At 33.7% G+C, this 22,746-nt stretch overlaps 1 pseudogene; it reads right to left on the reverse strand.

Moving 5' to 3' along the window:
• Positions 1 to 20,167: 20,167 nt before the first annotated feature.
• LOC122226051 lies at positions 20,168 to 21,226 on the reverse strand (annotated as a pseudogene).
• Between the last annotated feature and the right edge of the window lie 1,520 nt (positions 21,227 to 22,746).

Genomic DNA, 22,746 nt, shown 5'->3' on the forward strand with positions numbered 1-22,746 from the left:
CTTTAACTTTAGAATTATCTTTAACATCTTAAATTTATCCCCAGCCTAACCATGTCTCACCTCCAATACTAGCCAAGACATCATCATCTCTAACCAGCATAAGTCATTAACACACTACCTTGAGTTTCTGTTTCTTCTCTTGCCCTATCCTAGCTAACTCTCCACATAGGGCCAGAGAATTCCCTTAAAACAGAAATAAGATCATGTGACCTTCAAGCTTTCAAACATTTCCATGATTCTGACCTAACATGCAATCAGTTTCCTACATACTCAACCTATTTTTGCCCCACTGGCTTCTAGCTCTTTCTTGAGTGGAAAGTATGGTTTCTAACCAACATGCAAGTTTTGCTCTTCCTGCTCACACATTCTGCACTGACTGATCATTTCCTAGACTTCAAGTGGCAAGGTCCCTCACTTCCTTTATGTATCTGCTCATCTTTTACAGAAGTCTACATTTATGCCAGTATTTAATAGATGTTTCTTTTCCTCTCTGCCTTTACTCTTGCTGTGCAGATAATTATATATATAGTAATTTCTTTTCCATTTCTGGAACTAGAATACCAGGGCCAGGACCACATAAGTGTGTGTAGCACATAGTGAGCCCTCAATAAATATTTGTTTAAATGAGGAAAGGGATGAAAGGATGAATGACTCATGGGATACAACCTTAGGCAAAAACAAGGAACAAATGGTTAAATCACTTTCAAAATATCATGTATCTCCCAGAAAACAACACATCTACTTTCAATGTGATAGGCATTGCTTCACAATGGTATGTGCTTCTGTGTCCCTACATGTATATACGACCTCATGACTTCCAGAAGCCGTGCCAGAAGACTGGCAATGGGAGGAAGACAGAGAAAGAAATGTAAATATGCTTTCCACTATTTGAATAAGAACCTTTCATTTTTAGATATCTTAGTCTCAAATTTCTAATTAAAGATTATTTCTCTTACAGATCACTTCTATTCTTATTTAAATATGAATTACACTAGTTAGATGAATAGGCCATATTTTAATCAAGAAGATGCTACAGAGAGTAATAGAGTAAAATATAGTAATCCAGAAAAAATTAATCTGCATATTAGAAAATTTCCTCTCTATACATTAGGAGAGTGTTTGAAAGATGACACAATTCATCGTGGTTCATTGAGTACTTTGCAGAAAATGTAAGAGGCAAAGTAGTACATTAGGCTTTAAGTCAGAAAATAGTGACTAGCTCAAACTGAGTCACTAATTAGTTTTGTGACCTGTGGCAAGTCACCTAACCTCTCTGGATCTCCATTTTCTTATCTATAATATGAAAGTGTTGGATTCAATTATCTCTAAAATTCATTCCATGTCTGAGATACTCTAAGGATTTGGAAAAAAAAAAAGAGTCTCTGAGGATTCAAAGTGATAAATGCTATCATTGTCTATTAAAAAGAGAAATATGAATTTATCAAATTGGTTAACTTTAGACCTTAGTCAAGCTGAAAGTCTGAACAAATTGAATAGCCATATGGACTAAAAACTTATTAAGTTATATAAGCATCAGTCAAATTTTAAATTATATGATGCAGGGATAACTAATAATATTAATAATAATAAAAAGAAATAGTAAATATGATGTGATACTTACTAAATGATTTTTTTTATGAAATGGTTAAGAAATCATCTTCTGGGATGAACTGGCCTTGAATGAAAAATGTATAGACTATATTCCTATAATATTCCCTTGTATTAATTTTGAATAATCTTGAAAATATAAATTGAGAATTATTTTTCTGTATTGTCCTCCAGTTCCAGCATCAACTCTTTGCCTTTCAAAATCTCCTACTTTCTCCCATCATCCCACCTCCCCAACAGACTAAACACCCTGTTTTTTTTTAACTTTTAATATCACTCTGAAGATATACTTTTATATCAAGCTATTAAAGTGAATTTTAATGATAAAGGAAAATAAACAGGAAAGTAGAATTTTAAGAAAGAAAAAGAACACTAGTGTCCATAATATTATTACTCTAAAGACAAGTAAATAACGTTTTTTGGTTCTGCAGACTGTTTTCTGGAACTCTACTGTCTTTTATGGTAGCCATTAGCCACATGCGACTGTTGAGCTCTTGAAATGTGGCTCGCTTGAAATGATATGTGTTATGAGTTTAAAATGTACATTGAATTTCAAGACATGGTAATCCTCCAAATAAAAATATCTCACTATCATTTTATATTGAATAAATCTTGAAATGATAAAAGTTTTGAATAATTGGATAAAAATAAAACATTATTTTCACTTACTTTTCTAATAAAGTTAGTAGAAATATATAAAGAACTTATACAACTCAATATCAAAAAAAAGAAACAATCCAATTAAAAAATGGACAGAGGACCTGAATAGACATTTTTCCAAAGAAGACATACAGATAGCCCAGAGGCACACAAAAAGATGCTCAACATCACTAATCATCAGGGAAATGAAAATCAAAACCATTTAGCATTTTAGAATGCTAAGATCATGAAGAAAAGGAACAACAAATGTTGAAAAGGATACAGAGAAAAAGGAACTCTTTTGCACTGTTGGTGGGAATGTAAATTGATATAGCCACTGTGGAAAATAGTTTGGAGGTTCCTAAAAAATTAAAAATAGAAATACCATAGGATCCAATAATTTCACTATTGGCTATTTACACAGGGAAAATGAAACACTAATTCAAGAAAGATATATGTACCCCCTATGTTAATTACAGCATTATTTATACTAGCTAAAACACAGAAGCAACTTAAGTGTTCATTAACAAACAAATATACAATGGAATATTACATAGCCATAAAAAAGGATGAGATCATGCCAGTTGAGACAACATGGATGGACCTACAGGGCATTATGCTAAATTAAATATGTAAGCTTAAGGCAAATACTATATGATTCCACTCATAAATGGAATCTTAAAAAATGAATAAACAAACAAAAGCAGAATCAGAACTATAAATACAAAGAACAAACTGATAGTTGCCACAGGGGAGGGTTGTGGGTTATTGGGCAAAATGGGTAAAGGGGAGAGGGGGATACAGGCCCCCATTTATTGAAATGGTAAGTCATGGTAATAAAAAGCAGAACGTAAGGAATACAGCCAAAGATATTATAATAGTGATATAATGGGACAGATGGTAGCTATACTTGCGGTGAACATAGCATAATGTATAAACTTGTCAAGTCACTAAGTTGTACACCAAAAACTAAAGAAACATGGAGTTTCAACTATACTCAAATTTAAAAAAATAAAAATAATAAAAATAAATGTGACTCTGATTATATTTCTAATGGAAAACACTGATGTAGAATGGTAAATAGTATGTTTCTATTACAGCCATTTCAATAGTTAGAGATAGTATTAAAGGTCATAAACACGCTTAGTGAGTTGTGTTTCTAACTAAAGTATTTATTAACAATATCTCATGGCACTTAATGCATCGATTACACATAAAGTTTTAAAAGAATACACTCTTATATGTGTCTTGACATACCTGTGCCCCAAGCCCATTATTTTCACAATATAGAATGGATTAACACAACTAAGAATGATTTCCTTTAAAATGTTCCTATATATTGATTTTTAAATTTTTTTAATTTTCAGAGAATACTTGTATCCTTCCATATAAGTTTCTGTCAATTAGAATTTTAATGTCATGGTGCTCTAAAATAGCATATTGTAATAATTTAGGGAAAGTTAAATACCCACATGAAATAATATAAAACAATAAAAGGAGGTAATCTTTAAAAAATATGTATGTCTTATTTTTATATAAATTACTCCAAATTATGGGTATTAAGGATGAATTTATGTTTAATTTTGTAATTCCACTTAGTACTTTCCATTACTCTTGGGCTTAGCAGATAACCTTTAGTAGTTTAAAGTTTTCATAACGTGTGGATTTTTACTAGATATGTTTCGCATTTCATTATTTTATGAAAAGAGCCTTCATTATACAGTTGTATATATGTATGTGTAACATAATACATGCAAACATATATATCCATTTTATTTCTTCATTAAACCTAATTAGATATTTGAAAAATAAATCTTCAAATATCAAAAGTTAAATAACATTCACAAAATATTTCTGAAGAGATATGACAATACAAATGGTTTTTGCCAACAATGAGTAGCTACTTTAGATTTTTCTCTTCAGAAAATAGATATTTGATCACAATCAAATACATAGTTTAAAAGTGGAGCAGTCTAGGTATCAGATATTAATACAGATGCTTTTCTATTTGACAGGTATGATGCTTGGTCAGGTTTACTTCAAGGCTGACATAGTTTGCACAGCTGTACTAATAAAAGGCAATTGTTGGAAAATAATTAGAATGGAAGCATTGCCACTGTAGAAACTTCCTTCACTTTGCTTTATAATTAATCAAATTCTTGACAGCTATTTTCCATCTTTGAACTTATAAAAGTAGTTACTCCGGAGTTTAATGCTATTCTCCATTATATGAATGATTCTGCCATCCCTAAATCAGTACTTATAACCTTACCTAGGTAAGGTTACCTAGGGGCACCTGGGTGGTTCAGTCAATTAGGCATCCGACTCTTGATTTAGCTCAGGTCATGATCTCACAGCAACAGCTTGGAGCCTGGTTGGGATCCTCTCTCTCCCTCTCTGTCTGCCCCTCCTCTGCTCACTCTCTCCCTCTCTCTCAAAATAAATAAATTAATTAAAAACAAAAACCTTACCTAGTGTTTTACTGAATTGCTGTGCAAGTTAAATGAGATAATTCATGTAAAGTATTTAGCATAATCTCCAGAACATAAAAAGCACATAATAAATGTTAGTTTTCAGATATCCAGTTTGTAACCTATTCACAAAATACAAGGGAGTATCTGTCATTTTATGAGGATTTGTTTTTATTTTTAGAAAACATCTCATATCTACTTTTATGCATGTTTGGTTTCACTGGAATCTGGAATATCTATGGAGAAACCATTTTAAAATCATTTATACATTCATGATTTGAATGTTAGGGTAAAGCATATGAAAGAGCTGGGTTAATTTAGCATCTCATTCCAATATATCTATTGAAAAGAAACAATCTTCAGACTATAAAATAGAGGGTTATGGATAGATGAATAAATCTACTGTTTGATGAGGAGAATAAATTTGAATCATTTTCCTTGACATACTGTCTGCTATTCCTTACTGAATGGGAGATAGCTTTCTCATTTACTGGGAAGCTCTGATTTAAAATTTTTCACAAAGTCTGTATGTTCCTGGAGAAACTAACTCCTGAGCGCCATAATGATGAAGTAATCTCACCCCTCAGAAACCCAAACCCTGGATTTCTCATTTCAAGTAGTTCACAGGTACAGCGGAGGCTAAAAGCTGTTGATGCACAAGAAATGCTTCGTCTTACCCAACTAATTATTTACTACCCACTGTGAGTTATGCAGCATACATCAGAATATATATTTTGGCTGCTCAGATTTATTTTTCTTTCAATTATAATTTTATCTGTATTCCAGAGGGCTCAGCTTTCAATTAAGTAATGTCCTATTATTTCTTTATAGGCGCTTTTTTGTGTGTGTGTCTGCTTATTTGCTAATTTTCTCCCCTTTTAATAGACAAGAATAGATTTATCACTTTGAGTCTCCAGAGACTTTTTTTTTGTAAGTATGGTATTTCAGACATGGAATGGCTTTGTTATATTTATAGTTAAGAAAACTAAGATCTAGAGAGGTAAGTGAATGGTCACAAATCACGAAGTAATTAGTGACTCAGTTTGAACTAGTCTCTATTTTCTAACTGACGTGATAAGCACACAGTCCTGCTAGTTATACTTAAATATGTTTTTCAAACTGCTCTCCCCTTCATCATCAATATTACTGCCACATATCAGACCATAATCTTCTCCTATAAAACCTTAATCAACTTAATCTCAAGAGGTCTTCCCACCTCCATTTGTGCTATTTTATAGCTATTAAATATATTGGTATATAATCCCTTTTCCTCCTTCTCATTCTTCAAATTACAATCTTAGATGAGACATTCAGTAAGACCAAAACCAGAAACAATATATGAAAGTTGATATGTCTAGGTATATATTTTTAAATTCTCTAAACCTCTAGCATAACAAAAGCAAAAGATGAATGATATAATGGAAAAACTATATGCAGTACATGCAGCATATGGCTGATATCCTTAATTTCCAAAGAATCCAATGAAATAAAGAAAGAAGAGGTGATAGAGAAATATGAGAAAGATTTGTCAACTAGATTTTATTTATTTTTTATTTATTTATTTTTTAACGTTTATTTATTTTTGAGACAGAGAGAGACAGAGCATGAACGGGGGAGGGTCACAGAGAGAGGGAGACACAGAATCTGAAACAGGCTCCAGGTTCTGAGCTGTCGGCACAGAGCCCGACGCTGGGCTCAAACTCACGGACCACGAGATCGTGACCTGAGCCGAAGTCGGACGCTTAACCGACCAAGCCACCCAGGCGCCCCTGTCAACTAGATTTTAAAGCAATGGCGACGTGAATGACAATCCCTCTATTCCTTTCTCATCATGTAATCATATCTGGTTGGGTTCAGTTAATCTTTATAAAACCCTATAATGTATGTGCTGTTATTCCAGTTTGTGTTTGAGGAAAATGAGTCTCAGAAAGTGATTTTTCCAAAGTATGTTCCAGTGAGTTCATGGGTCTGAGACCATATGATTATTCAGGCCAGACCAGGGGTCTGAGATACCTTTAGGTTTTAAGTGGTCAGAGAGCCTGAGATATTGTAGAGATGTTTATAATATATATATTTTTTAAGGATGTCAATTTTTGAAATTCATTGTCCCAAAATGCTTAATTGGATTTGACCTCATTTACTATGCAATTCCATTTCTTTTCATATGGACACAAAAAGCAAACTTGTAAAATCTACTTTACCTGAGAAATGGTAACAAATATCAGTTCTAGCATCTAATTTCAGTTTTCTTGAAATTAGAAAGGGTGGTTTCAATGTCCACCACCCAAATTCTGAAGGCATACATAAATTCATTAGGATTATATGAAAATAAAACAATTTATGTGAGAAAAAAAATAAGACTAGATACTTGAAGACAAATGGAAACATCTTTTGATTTTTAACAATAATAATTATCTTGATTAACCAAAATAAACAATAAAAAATGTATTTGACTTTGATGGATGAGAAGATGTAATTCTTTCAGTGACATTCCTTATTTAATCATTTATTTTGCCATTTGTTATTTGATTTTTCAAATAGTCATTTCTCATCTTAAAAGAACTTCTAAAAGGATGCAGAAGATCCTGTGTATATATTTGATATTATTTTAACAAAAGAGAACATTGAAAAAGTTTGAAGACATATTTCCTCTTTAAATACTACCTTATGGACTTTTTTTCTAATCAACCCTAATTTTGCTTTCTATAATAAAGCTTAAAAACTTTTGAATCTCTTTCTAAAATTAAGCATCTCTAGGCAAGGTTCATAATTATGCCAATCTTCAAAATAAAAGTTTTCAAATGTTAACATATCATATCTAACAGAGACCTGTAATTTATTCTGAAATTCTAACTAATAATCCAAAAGGAATAGAAAAACCATAATGGACTTATTTATCTACATCAGATATTTTAAAATTTAAACACATGATGAAGTAACAATCTCATTTCATCAAGTAAGAAGTATATTCAATTTCATTAGAAATGGACCAGCCACTTAGTATCGTCACTGGCTCAGGCATGCAGAGGAAGTTTAATTTTCTCTTTTGTGTTCTGCGTGACTCCTTCCCCACCTCCTTGCACACCTGGAGTATTATAATCTTGTAAACGCAACATTACATTACATTCCCTCCTCTGTAACTTCCTCTCAATCAAAACAAACACAATAGAAAAGAGAATTATAAATATTCCCCATGGCAACATTCTTCCAACAGCTTATCGGCTCACTAGGTGTCATACTGTCCAATAATCTCAATGTAAAATATCTTTACAAATGGGTCCTGTAGATTCTTTACACCATGAAAATCATTAGCAAGGATAATTAACTGAACTGTGGTGATGAATAGAGCTGCATTTCTGATCAGTGTAATGAAGAACAGAAGCCACTAATTACAGATACAGAGCCTTGAAGCTGCCGAGAAATGTAATTTGACATTGCTGCCCAGATTCCACACAGCCTAATATAAGTGCACAATTAAAACAATAAAGTCTTCCCATGGATAATGCTTTTGGGATCATTCCAGGTGTAAGAAAATGGGCCCATCCGCACAAAGTGGCTTGTGATCTAGTAAGTAATGCCTTAAAAAAAAAAAAAAAAAAATTAAAGCTGCCTAAATGTTTTGTTATGTACGCTCATCACAACATTGACCTTCTACTGGCTACCATATACTGGTAATTTCTTTGAATTTTCAAAAGTTTATATAGACTTGCATTTTTATACGCACTACAGAAACAGTATAACAAGACTGCATCCACAGAACCACTTAGAATGGTCTGTTCTTTGGATACAAGGAAGGCATTTTTTTCAGCAGATAAAGTAGTAAGTTGTAGAGCAGAATTTCCCAAAACTACATGAGACTCCTGTTAAAATTCTTATTACTGCAAAGTACCCTAGGCAACCAGAATATATTCTAGAAGAGGGGGGCCTGGGATAGCGAGAGCTCCAGATCATTCTTATCAACAGGCAAGTCTGGTGCAGTAGAAAGAAATTGAGTTTGGACCTTAACCCTTGTTCACTGAATCCCAAATCTGCCATTTAATAGTTGGGTACCCTATTGAAAGTCATTTCTTCTGAGTCGCAAAGACTCTTTATTTGTAAAATATGGAAATATATCACTTCATTGGGTACATATTACAGGTGTATAAAAATTGTGTATCAGTTCCCTACTTTGTTCTCACCTCTAAGGTTCTTTCCTTTAATAAATCTACACGGCCTTTAATAAATAAATTATTTATTAAATAAATAGCCTTTCCTTTATTTATTTATTTATTTATTTATTTATTTATTTATTAAATAAACAGCCTTTCCTTTAATAAATCTACACAGTAAGGAAGCTATGAGAACAGCATCTGCTTCACAACTTAAAGCACCTCATAGGGTAGATGTCAGATAATTAGTCTTACTATAAAGAGGAGAGAGTAAATTTAAAAAGACAGCCTTCTATCGTGTGCCTGGACATCGTGTCTGACAATATCAAATGAATGTATCTGCATAGACAGTGGCCTTCTTCCATCATAGCTTTAGAATCTAGTAGCTGGTTTCTCCACTCTCAAATCAAGAGAATTTTAGCATAAAGTAGGGATTTTCATCCATTATATGAAATATCTTATGATAAAATTCTGCTAGTATAAAAAATTCAGAATACGTCAAGTAATATTAAAGATGAAAAATGTTCATCATTAAAGAGTTATCATACACAGTCTCAAATATCCAAACCTTTAGAAACAACTTCTCATTATTTTCATGGGGCACAAGAACATATTTTGGATTCCACTACCATATTTTAGAGTCAGACCAAACAGATAATAATCGTAATAAAATGCTTATCACTGAGTTATGTTTTATGATTATCTTCTGGACTCTGATAAGATTATAATTGATATGCTAAATTCCTAAAAATTTTTAATAAGAAGCCATAATGGACAGAAGTTTACTCCTTAAAAAAATGTGATCTTATTCCCCAAAAGTATAGCCTTTATCCCTCACCTGTAATAATATATATGTTTACTTAACCAATATTTCTTGATGACACATATACAGAACAATTGGGGTAATATAAAGATTATTTCGACACCAAAGAAGTCATAGCTTCTTTAGTTCTACAAGTTATGCATATACATTTTTACAAAAGAGTTCACAGATGAAGAAATATGTAACTACCTATGTGAATTCAGAGGAGAGCTAGATTATATACACATGGGATGACCAGCTGGGGACTGTAACACTTCACAACTTATTTAATGGAGTAGTCAATTCATAGCCAAATGAAAGCTACCAATGCCAAGAGTATTTCACAGTCTTTGATTAATATTTATATAATTTCCTGATGTACCTACCCAATAGTAAAATTAAACTCTCTCCAAAAGGAAGTTAAGCAACCAATTAATAAAAAGTATCTTTAGTTATTCTTCAGCTCTTTTTTACTTAATATTTCACAACTTCAACACCAAATTATTTTTATTTGTGTTTTGATAATAAAAGTTTCATCTATATAAAGCTGTTTATTATATTGTTCACCTCTTATCAAACTGATTAATTTTCACTCTCATGCAAAAATGTCTTCTTACCATAGGCTTTACTATCTGCATTATTTTTTAATCCTACCATTTGCAAAGAAATGTGGTAACTCAATGAACAAATATTTTTGAGCACCTACTTTTTGCCAGTCTAGGCCTTTGTGATAAGTTAATGAACAAAAGAACCCACAGAGCTTACCTATTACAGGAGAGAGACATGTAATAAATAAACATACAAAAAACCCATATAACCTTAGACAGCAATAAGTTTGATGGAAAGAGTAAAGGAGATGAAGACTGTGGGAAAGTACCGTGCTAAGTAGAATTATCATGATAGGCCTCCACAGAATAGTCACACTGGAAAAATGTGGAAGAGGTGAGGGAAACAACAATCGAAGCACAGACAAGAGCTGGTGCCAGAACCACAAGGTAAGAGCATATAAAATGTATTGTTAAGGGTGATTTTTAATATCAAATAAATTAATAATAGAAATCAAATCTCAGGGGCACCTGGGTGGCTCAGTCGGTTAAGTGCCCGACTCTTGATTTTGGCTCAGGTCATGATCTCATGGTTTGTGGAATGGAGCTCCTTATGGAGTTCAGTGCTGACAGCATGGAGCCTGCTTGGGATTCTGTCTCTCTTTCTCTGCCCCTCCCATGCTTACACTTTCTCTCTCTTTCTCTCTCTTAAAATCAATCAATCAATATTAAAACAGACAAAAAAGAAATGAAACCTCTATGTCAGGACCCATGCAAACTATGGCTACAGAGGTTCTAAATTAAATTTATTTTATTAGTTCAGAGCTTTAGGTCTCAAGTCAAAACATACATGTTCATGTCTTTGTTCAATGAATACTATTAGCCCTCTTCCGCCCTGAAAAGGAATCCACAATTTCCGTCCATAAAAAAGCTATTTCTTCACAAGTATCAGGAGCCTTTTTTGAAGATGGAAGACAACAAAGAAAAATGATAGGGTGATCACGGCATATCCTGAACATTTGAAACAATACAGGAACAGAACTGGAAAACAAAGTGTCCTATTTCAATTTGTTAATAGTCATGATATCCCTTACACAGAACCACTGATATCCCCACCTACCAGCCTTTTTCAGGTACATCCTTTTAAAGAAAGCAAACAAAATGTCAATTTTATAGTTATTCTGCCTTCCTCCTAGGCTTAAAGATTACTGCATGTCTATTTTAAAAAGTACGAAAAGACAAGAAACAATAATACAGTAGTCCCTCCTTATCCATGTTTTTGCTTTCTGCAGTTTCATTTACTCATGGTCAACCGTGGTGAGAAGCAGATGATCTTCCTACTGACATTATCATCAGAAAGTCAATAGTAACCTACCACCTACATTACTCACCTCACTTCATCTCATCAAGTAGGCATTTTATCATCTCACATTATCCCAAGAAGGGTAAGAATAGCACAATAAGGTATTTTCAGAGAAAGAGAGATGACATGCACACAACTTTTATTAGAATGTATTGTTTTAATTGCTTTATTTTATTATTAGTTATTGTTGTTAATCTTGCTGTACCTAATTGATAAATAAAACTTTGTCATAGGTATGTATTTATGGAAAAACAACATAGTATATATAGGGTTTGGTACTATCTGCAGTTTCAAGGATCTCCTGAGGAGTCTTGGAATGCATCACCCATGGATAGGAGGGGACTGCTGCATAAGGTTGAGGGTTGTAAATACTAACAGCAAACCTAGGTACCCAAGGTAATAATTGAAGTGGACATAAAGCAAAGCTTTGAACTTTCGAGAAAACTGTAAACAGAAAGTTTAAGGTTCCATCATTCTCACAATATAATAATAAAAATAAATAAGAGCATTTTCTGCTCTGAGCTTCAGTTCCTTTCTAAATGTACTATTTTATATATGTCTATCTTACTATTCACCCATGGTAATTTATATGTCTATTAAAACAGGGAACACTACAGAGGTCTGACAATAGTTTATTGCTTTTTCAAAGGCTAAGAAAAGTATTTTTAAAGATCTATATATTGTAAAAAATTCAAATATGATAACTGTGTCTGGCATATAGTAAATATGCAATAAATGTTAGCACCTTTCTCCATGCCTTAATTTTCTTCACTCATTTTCATTTTATATATACAACTAATCACACTACTCTTTGGAGATTTCTATGAGGTTTTCCCTTGTGCATTAAAAAAGGTGTTGAAATAACATTTGATAGAAATTTTCTATGTTAACATCAATAGTGTACTGCTTATGCCCCTAGGCACAGACATGCAACACCTCTCAGGGACTCATTTATTACCATATCCAATTAGTTTATTTACCATAATTAATTGTTTGCCAGTTTGCTATTTGAAACCTCAAGCTTAAACTGTACAACAAGAAATTTAGAGATACTTGTAGGAACACTGAAAAGCTTAGCTTGAGAAGAATATGAAACCAGCAAGGTATAGATACCTCTTAAGGAGGTAGGAGATAAAAAAGGCATAAAGCTAAAGAGGAGATCATAGTCAAGGCTTCAATACATATGTTGAATCATTATGTTGTATACGTGAAGCCAATATAATGCTAGCTGTCAACTAAATCTCAATTAAAAATAATAAACAAAGGGAAAAAAAGTAGTTCACTATCACTACTATGTCCCCACTTCACCCTGTCTGTAATAGAGAAAAGTGTTTAACCCACTATTATTTCAGTTATTAATTGTAGAGAAGCATTTGAGTTTCAGTTATATACAAAAAGCCAAAACAACTTTTTGAACACCCTATCTCATTCAATCATTGCTTTATATGTTTTATATTTTAAAGGCCTGCGATGTAAAAATATAAAAAGTTTAGAAAATCATGAGAAAGGAAATAATAAAGTCAGGATCAACATTAACAGACAGAAAGGCCTACACTGAAGTCTTGAGCAGGCACAGAGACGTACCAAAATGCTGACTCTAAACTTCCTGATGGCCGAAGAAGTTGGGTTAAAATTTAGAGACACAGTATTTATAAGATTAGGGAAGTGAGAAAGGAGTGGGGGCTGTGTTCAAAAGAGATATACCTTCTACTGATAGCGAGGCCTGAGAAAAATGTCTCCTTTGGGATACTGTAAAGAGGAAGCTGTTCCATACATTGACTGATGTCCCCAATAACACTGACACAAAAGAAAAGCTAACAAGTTCCTTATGATTGTTTCTTTTAATGTCCATAACATAAGTTAGTGATAAAATGCCCTAGTGCAATTTCAGTAAAAGCAATTTTATCAGGGGCCAAGCATTGACATCCAAGTATATAGATCCCTGGTGGTCTCAAACCTAGATTTAGTCCCTTGAGATCTAAGAGAAAATATAACCTTTTTAGGTGTAGAGTACATTCATCATGATGGGAAGAATGTCTTTATTTCACTCTTTCTAAAATTATAGGATTGAAAATTTTTTTAAAAAGGTAATTCCCCCAATTAAGCTTCAATAGAAATAATGCCATACTTCTATAAACTATGTGAAACAGCATGATGGTTTAATGATCCTTTCTCCAAAAAGGGAATCACCGTGGGAAATTTCTGGTTTGATTTTTTCCTTCCTAAGGCCAGAGCAGTAGTAGCATTTTTATCTGTCCATATTCTCTATCAAGGTTCACTTTGAAGATTTCAAAGGCAATGTTTGGAAAATGAAAATAGCACTCATTTTTATTCCTTTTCAGTTCAGGTCAGCATGTAAAAATGGCAATCCTTTCAATCCCAGAGAAAAATACTTTTAGACAAACTATGTAGGTATTCTTTTTTTCCCAAGAATAAATTAAAAGTAATGTGGAGGAACTATTATAGATAATGCATTGGCACAGTAGGGCACTAAAAACAGAGCAGGTGGAAACCATCATAGTTCTCTACGAATTTAGACTTTGTACATTTAAAATGTGACACATTTAACGGAAGCCTTGAGGGCAACAATAAAATTAAATAATATACTCAAAGATAAAGATTTTAATTTTTCTTTTAATAATAGTTATTCTACATATTGCCAGAGACTATAAATTAGCAATAGATTTATTTAGGGTACTGATATTTTGCATGAAATATATCCTCCTTATATGAACACATTTCAGTCCCAATCTTTTTCCAGTATCAAGGGATTGCTGCTTTGACCAAAAAAAAAAAAAAAGAGAGAACATGAAGATCATATAACACCTAGTAGAGGTTTCCCTGGCAACAAAAATTTCCCATTCATCTTGCAGTTTCAGTGGTTTCATTCAACATCCTATCACCTCACTGAATAGCAGGGTGATGAAGAGGAGGAAAATTATCAGGGGTTATCCTTGAACTAGGGAGTAATGTATTTTAAACAAGGGCCCAGCAATTAGTTTTAGTTAACCTAATGTATGTCCCTGTATATCTTTTCTTTATTATTACTATGTTTTCTCGTTACAAAATCTTTGGAGAGAGAATTCCTTACAGTAAGTTGTTTATTTAAAATTCTCAGATTTGCATTTTATTGCTAACATAGGAATTACTTTTCCAATAACTCGCAGTAGATTAATATGTAAAGTTTTACACGTTTATATGTTCTTATACACATAACAAATTCCCCAGAATGTTATTAGTACTGTATCATACCACAACTGACTTGACAACATGTAAATCTAAATAAACCTTTTATATTTCATGTATAAAGGCCATTAATATAAACCTTATTGGGTTTCCATAGATATTATCTTAAATAATCTTTATGCTTTATTAGCAGATTTTCCTGAATGCTTTCTAACTCTACATGCATTTAGATTAATCTAATTTGTGTAACTCCTAAGAGAATCTCAGAATCACATTCAAATTCTAGATTTTATAACTAGCCTGGATTTCAGATTCTGAAATCCCAAAGTCTTTGAAAAACAAAACGTTCTCTAATTTAATTTAGGGCAAAATTTGAATTTAATTAACTATGATACTATATATGTAGTCTCTATTAATCACATTTAGTTGGATATTAATATAATTCACAGGCAAATATGTATTCACCCAGGTTTCTCAATGTATATATTACATATGCAATTTATGACCTTTCTGAAATACAAAAAATTCTGACTTTTGTTCCCATGGGATAGTGGGCCTAGATAGATAAATCACCCTGGACAGATAAGAGCATCAAATGGATAATTTGAATATAAAGTAAGTGGAGTAGTTATTTTAACTTCCTACACAAAATAATGAATTATGAATCCATACTAATATAAATAAATCAATAAACAAAGAGAAAGCTCTCCTTACAATAGAAAACTAACATATATAGGTGTACATATATATACAGATTTATATACAATATATTATACTCTATGAAAATAATATAATATATAATTATAATATCAATATATTAATATATAATTTTAGATAATATAAATACACAGCAAAGCACATATTTTTACATACATACATATGTATATATAAAATTATAAAATCAATGGTTGGTAACACTTGTGGGTAAACATTTGATGAGCAGTAAGATATTGACATAGTTTCAAAATATCTTTGTACTATTTTTAATAGATTACATAACAAAATACAGTAATTTTAGAGCGGAGAAACCTACTAGATACCACCTTAATGACCAAATTTAGCATCACCAATACCAAGATAAACCAAAATCTTTTTCCTCTCAAACAAGAAAGACAAAGAAAAGCTGAGGAACAAACTTCCCAGATATTAGAAGAAACATGACAGGCGAATGTCATTCCAGATCATAGAATTTTGATAAGGATGACCTCTCATGAAATTTACTCCAGTCAAAATAAATAATCTTGAAAATTATCAAGTGTGTGAAAATAGTGCTAATTTTTAGTGCAATTAAAAAGAACATTCAGTTCTCTCTAAGTAAATGCAACAAAGGGAATTATTTAATGAGGGAAGTTAAAAAGTGCCTTTTCTTTGGCCATTAGCAGCTGGGAATAGTGGAAGGAAAAGAAACAAATATATGAATATAATGGAGGAAAGTGAGAAACAGCAAAAGAAGAGGAAATACAGGCAGTCTGGTGAGGGAAATAAAAGTCTTCTAGAAATAATCAGTCCTAGATATCCAGGAAACAACTGATTGTATTATTGTATAAAACATAGGTTTTAGTCAATAGGAAAAAAAAAAGTTTGAAACAGTTATATTTAAGAATATTTAAGTGACTCATTAGGTATCAAAATGTTTGAAAGCATTAAAAAGTAAAGCAATTTTAAGTAAAAAAATGCATATTTTATGAGAAACAGACCCTTGATCATTTAAAGAGCCAACACTGGGTCTCAAATATATTTTTCTGGTAAGATATTTCTGTTGTGAAGGATTTTACAAATTGTTATGTTAGCTTTGTTAAAAAAAAAGGGGGGGGGAGAGTCAGAAGATTTTCATTCTGCAAAGAAATGGGAAAAAAATGAGTCTTTAGATGTTACTTCTTCCTCTATATTTTTTTGCTATAATGATATGACCATCCACCAAGCCAAAATTTGAGATTGACTTTGTCCCCAGAATCTCCTCATTAAATCAGTCACTTAGACATGATTAGTCTTTTCATTCACTGCTACATACTTTCCACTACCTTCAACTAACTGAGACATCCTTAGTTCAAAAATTTGTAATTTATCAGGGTGCCTGGATGGCTCAGTCTGTTGAGCATCCAACTTTGGCTTGGGTCATGATGTCACGGTTCATGAGTTCAAGCCCCACGTCGGGCTCTGTGCTGACAGCTCAGGGCCTGGAGTCTGCTTGAGATTCCCTGCCTCCCTCTCTCTCTGCTCCTCCCCTGCTCACACTCTGTCTCTCTCTCAAAAATAAATAAACATTTAAAAAAAAATTGTAATTTATCTAGTGAATTAATTACTTACTTTCTAAATTGTTTTTCTGGACTGTAACTCTACTTCATTCTTATTAATGCATCACCTACATACCTTAATTTTTTTTCTATTATATAAAAGTAAACTGATGCCTTCCTATTGCAGAAATCTCTTCAGTGGCTTTCCACGGTTTGTGTGATAAGGTTCAAATTCATTACCATGGCCTACAGTTTTGAAAAACAAAATTCAAAGTTCATATATATGAAAATTCAGATGCTTGAAATTTCAGTTATCTTATAAGCCTTATAGTCATACATGATCACTGAACAGAGATGATCGGTACTACAAGTATAAAATTGTGTGTTTTGCAATTTTTGGTTTGTACATTATAACAGTAAAAGTTTTTTTATTGAGGATTTAGGAAGAAGATATATAAAGTATAATAAAGAGAAAGGAAAGAAGAGGAAATATGTACTAATACATGCTCATTTTAACAAATAACACCATGGAAGATCTAAATTTTCTTTGTATGATTATTAAGATTTATTATCTGAACAATAATTTTCACGAGGTTGTTATGTTAGCACTCAAGTTACATATATGTCTAATCACGAGCATAAACATTCCAAAAATTCCATTCTACATTTTTGTAGCTAAACGTATTTTTCTAATATATTTTTATTCACACCATGCCCTTCAATATAGAAACAGATACTGAATTTGTCCACATTTATTTAGTCTTTCCTCAGCCTTATCAACTCATGTGTCTTATTGTTAGCTCAGTGAGCTGGCACTAGCTTTGCACCTCGGGATGTTTACTCTGGCTAATTTAGCCACTGAACTTGTGATGTCTGGTGTTTGGCAATAAAGTCCCAGTTGGAGTTTCTAACCAACAGCGGTTTGCATTTAGTTTCTGAATCTCTGTTTTACAATCTTAGTACCTTCCCTTCCAATCTCATGAAGACAATTGCTCCTAGCGATACCTGAACCTGAAATGAACTGAAAATATTTTACAGCTTTTCAACTTGCCAGCAGTAGAAGAAAAATTCATACCAATCCCAGCACTCTGAACAGCTGTTGCTATAAGGTGATGCTGCTAAAAAATCCCAAAATAGAACAGGCAAATACCATCCCTGCGAGGGTTCTACTATGTTTTGGAGATCTCCAGCTGGAAACTTAATTGTAATTTAAACAGAGCATACAGAAACAGCTTTCCTGAATCTCTTCACCATACTTTTATTGAATCAGATAATTTAATCAATAAGTCACAATACACTCTAATGTGGTACTAAGTAATATTCTAGGAGCAGAGAAATTTGATCTTTGCTGCCTATTATTTCCATCTTCCTGCACTGCACTCCTCTAGGATTTAGATAATATATTTCTCCATTCTAATCAAGTCTTTAAATACTTGCAATCTATTTCCTTTCTTGTGTTAATGCTCATCAGCCAAAGACAGTTAGGAACACACCTGGGCTTATTCTTGTTTGCAGCAAGAAAGGCAGGGAGAAATGCGCAATGTCTTGGTAAGAAGGTGTATTAGAGTTCTCAAGAGAAGCAGAACCAAAAGGACAAAGAGGACATGGAGACAGACATAAAGGTGGATTATAGAGCTGGCTCAGGCAATAATGAGGCCAAGAAGTCCCACAATCAGCCATCTGCACATCTGCAAGCTAGAGAACCAGAAAGCCAGTGGGGTAATTCAGTGCAAATCAGAAGGCCTAAGAACCAGAGAAGGCAGGTGGTGTAAATCCTGGTGAGAGTCCAAAGGCCTGAGGACCAGGAATGCCCACTGTATGAGGGAGAAGATGTCCCAGCTCACGGGGGGGTGGGGGGGGTGTGGGGGTGTGATTTATCCTTCCTCTGTCTTTTTGTTATATTCAGGCTCTCAAAAGATTGGAGGATGCTAACCCACACTAGGGAGAGTTCTCTGCTTTACTCAGTTCACAAACTAAAATGCTAATCTCTTCCAGAAACACCCTAAGAGACACACCCAGAAATAATATTTTACCAGCTATCTGGATATCCTTTAGCCCAAACAAGTTGACACATAAAATTAACTATCATAGAGGGTATGATAAAGAGCCTATTACAGGGGCATCTGGGTTGCTCCATCAGTTGAGTGTCCTGCTCTTGATTTTGGCTCAGATTGTGATCTCACCATTGGTGAGACTGAGTCCTTCATCGGGCTCTTCATTGACAGCACAGAGCCTACTTGGGGTGCTCTCTCCTCCCTCTCTCTGCCCCTCCCCTGCTTACTCTCTCACCCCCCCCCCCCACCAAAATAAACATTTCTTTAAAAAAAAGAGCCTATTACACAATTTAGGTTTTGATTATTTGGTGAAGAGTTTAAGGAAGCAGGACTTTGTCCTGGCTTGTGTACTATCTAGAGGTGGGGACAATTCAATAATTGAGTATCTCAAAGAATCTTATGTATTGAAAGGGTAGACTAAAGAGAGGCTAATAAGTAATTTTAAGAAGCAGCAATTGCTCATATTAACCAGGGAAGGGTTATGCTTAGTATCTTGTGGCTTGGACCATGCTTCACCTATGTTCACACATGGTAATAAAGTGGTCTCATTTTTGTCTTTATCCATTATGGTTTCAGAATGGTCTTACCTAATTTTGAGATTCCATGAAAAAATTTATGTTCAACAAGAGACTCAAAGACCTATAAGTTCTAGGTTAGCTTCTAGCACCACCAAGGCCTGGCTGAAAGTACCAGGCCAGGTCCAATATGTCTAGGGCTTACTCTTTCTTACTTGTTTCTATTAAAGAATGTTAATAGAATGTTAAAGAGTAAAGTATAAAATGTAAAAAAAAAAAAAAAAAATTGAGAATTCCCCATAGAGGTATTTATTCATTGATTGATTTATGTTTTTACTTACTTTTGGAAGTTAAGGCAAAATTTATTCAATTTCCTTTCAATCATACCATCTAAAGCATGTATTTTGGTTATGGCAAGGATATGATTTCTTTTAGGGCTTTCTCCAATTATATTTTAGTTCAGAAATGCATATTTGACAGGTACAAATTAGAGAAAACATTTCTGGCCTGAGCCCTTATCCAGGATGAGTACATCTTTACCTGTTTTTATGTGGCCTAGCCAAGTAAAGTTCCATAGGGCCTTGGCGGTATCCTTACTCTCCTCAGGCTGTGCTCTGAACGATGAGCACCTTGGCCACCCCTCCAAAGCAAGCTGATCTGGAGGCATGTTTTCCACTATCACATCTTAATTCATGAACCAGGTATGCAGTAACCTATATCTGGATCCTTGCAATGGCTGACTCAAAGCAATGGCTCTTCTATTCCCATTGGTTTTACTTGGGTCTAGATCTTGTTGACTGTCAAGTACTGGAGAACAAAAGCTTCATTCACCTCTACCAAATCCATGTCCTTAAGATTCGGTCTTTTTTAAATTTTTTTTTTTTAATTTACTGCCGCACTGATAGCAGAGAGAAGGCCAATATCCATGATAGAGGAATCACATTCAGACACAAAATAGCCCATAATTCTTGCCAGTCGTGTGAAGCTATGTTTTTTTGTTGTTTTGTTTTGTTTTGTTTTGTTTTCCTTACCAGCAACTTCACTAGCTATGAAAGTGCCAGACATTCCCAATGTATTCCTTGAAGTGAGGGTCCCTTCTTTCTTGAATACTACAGGAAGTTTATTTAACTGTTTCAGGCTTGTTTGGGGCCCAGCACGCTCAGCTACTTGCACTGCCTATATTCCCTTCTCTGTCTTCACCTCAGTTGGTAACATCTCATTATTAAAGTAAGCGGCATCATTAGCAGCTTTTCCCCTCTGCTGTGATTACAGGGCATATTTGTTACATTCTTCTTTGCCACTTTTATGTTTTGCAGCAAAACTCTCTGCAGTAATTCCCATGGGAAATCGGACATGTTGATCTGTTAATGTTGCTCACAATGAAACTTCCAGCTTAAAAGCATTTCCAAAGTTGGTTCTAAAATGCGCGTTTCTGACACAGTAGGGAACCTGGCTTATATTTGTGGATCCTCCACACAATACAACTTTAGCTTCTTAAATACAAATTTGCTGACATTGATTCACAATGGACTGAAAAACAGAGCCACAAAGCCCATTAACAGGGAGGGCTGAGGTATCTTTGAGATTCCCACAGTCAAACCAACATGCCTTGCCAAGTATGCAGTGTCTGAAGAACTATTTGCCAATTTATTATAAAGCATGCAATTCAAATGCAGACAAATGGAAGACATACTTTTAGCAAGGTATGGAGAGGTGGGGAGTGGGGGTTCTATGCTCTTCTGGGCACACCACCATCTAGGAGCTTTTATTTGTTAACCAACCTCGAATCTCTGATTCATTCATTTCTCATTCATATCAGAAAGACTTGCAAAACAATGAAATTAATCTTTAATAGTAGATTTTTTTTTTAATTCTCAAGTATCATTTGAGGCAGCAACAGTTGTAGGTAATTTTAACATGTCTCTAAACTCTTGGCAAATAGAAGTTCAGTCTCTCCTACCCTATTATTATTTGCACTTGGAATTTTCTTTTTTAATGTTTATTTTTTTTGAGAGAGAGAGAAAGAGCACATGCGCTGAGAAGGGGCAGAAAGAGGGAGAAAGAAGATCCAAAGTGGGGTCCTCACTGACAGCAAAGAGCCCCATGCGGGGCTCAAACTCATGAACTGCAAGATCACGACCTAAGCCAACGCTGGATGGTTAACTGACTGAGCCACCCAGGCGCCCTGCGCTTGGAAATTTCTATATATTTAGTTTCTAAGTAAGGACAATTCTGACTTAGAGGAATAAAGACACGTGCTTAAAATACTGAGATCAAGTATAAGTTTCAGTGCCATCACCATGTTATAACTTAATAAGACCTATATTTTATGCCAAATTCATAACAGGAACCTCCATAATAGGAACCATCTTATCTTACTTGATTGAGGTAATTATTTGGCCAGTTAATTGAAGAAGTAATATAAAGTAGGAAGTACAAACAAAAAATGTACACACACCTTAAAACTTTAGTTCAAATTAAAAACATATGCAGCTACTGGATGATGAGTGGAGAAACCCTTTTCTGTAGTTTGCTGATTTGTGTTTCATCTTTTTACAGAAAAAGACATCCTAAGACCTCATCTGCAATATCTAGCAATGGTTTCATGAGGAGAAGTAAGAGGTCCAGAAGACAGGTGCTTACTAGGCATGGTAGTTTAGTCAGTACATTTTCAAAAGGGGATTGAAACGTCCAGTCAACTGCAAAGATTAGTTATGTGAAGATACATTGAGAGCTTCTGTGTGTTCTGTAAAATGAAGACACAGTCTTCATAATTAGTAAGGATTTTCTTTATCATCTGAAAGGGGTGATAATTATTTGTAAGTATGTATAAGTTTTATGCCCTACATGTTAATGCCTATTCGTTAGATGGGAGGTGTTGTAATTCTTGTTTTTCCCCTATATCTCCTTTCCTGAAGACACTACTGCAAAGTAGTTTGGAAAATTAAGAATAGAAAACAGAATTCTCAACAACAGTTGGCTGTTTAGTTGGCTAAACATACAGTTGGCCAAAATGTATTTATAACTTATTTTTTTAGAAAATATATACTTATAGACAAGGTTATCAATCTATTTATCGATATCTATATAATCTATAGGTAATCTATCTATATGTATGCATTAAACATATAACATACATATGTATATACATGTATATGTATGTTTTCCCCACAAACACCAA

This window comes from Panthera leo, chromosome C1 (assembly GCF_018350215.1).
Source record: "Panthera leo isolate Ple1 chromosome C1, P.leo_Ple1_pat1.1, whole genome shotgun sequence".
In the NCBI taxonomy this organism is placed as follows: domain Eukaryota; kingdom Metazoa; phylum Chordata; class Mammalia; order Carnivora; family Felidae; genus Panthera; species Panthera leo.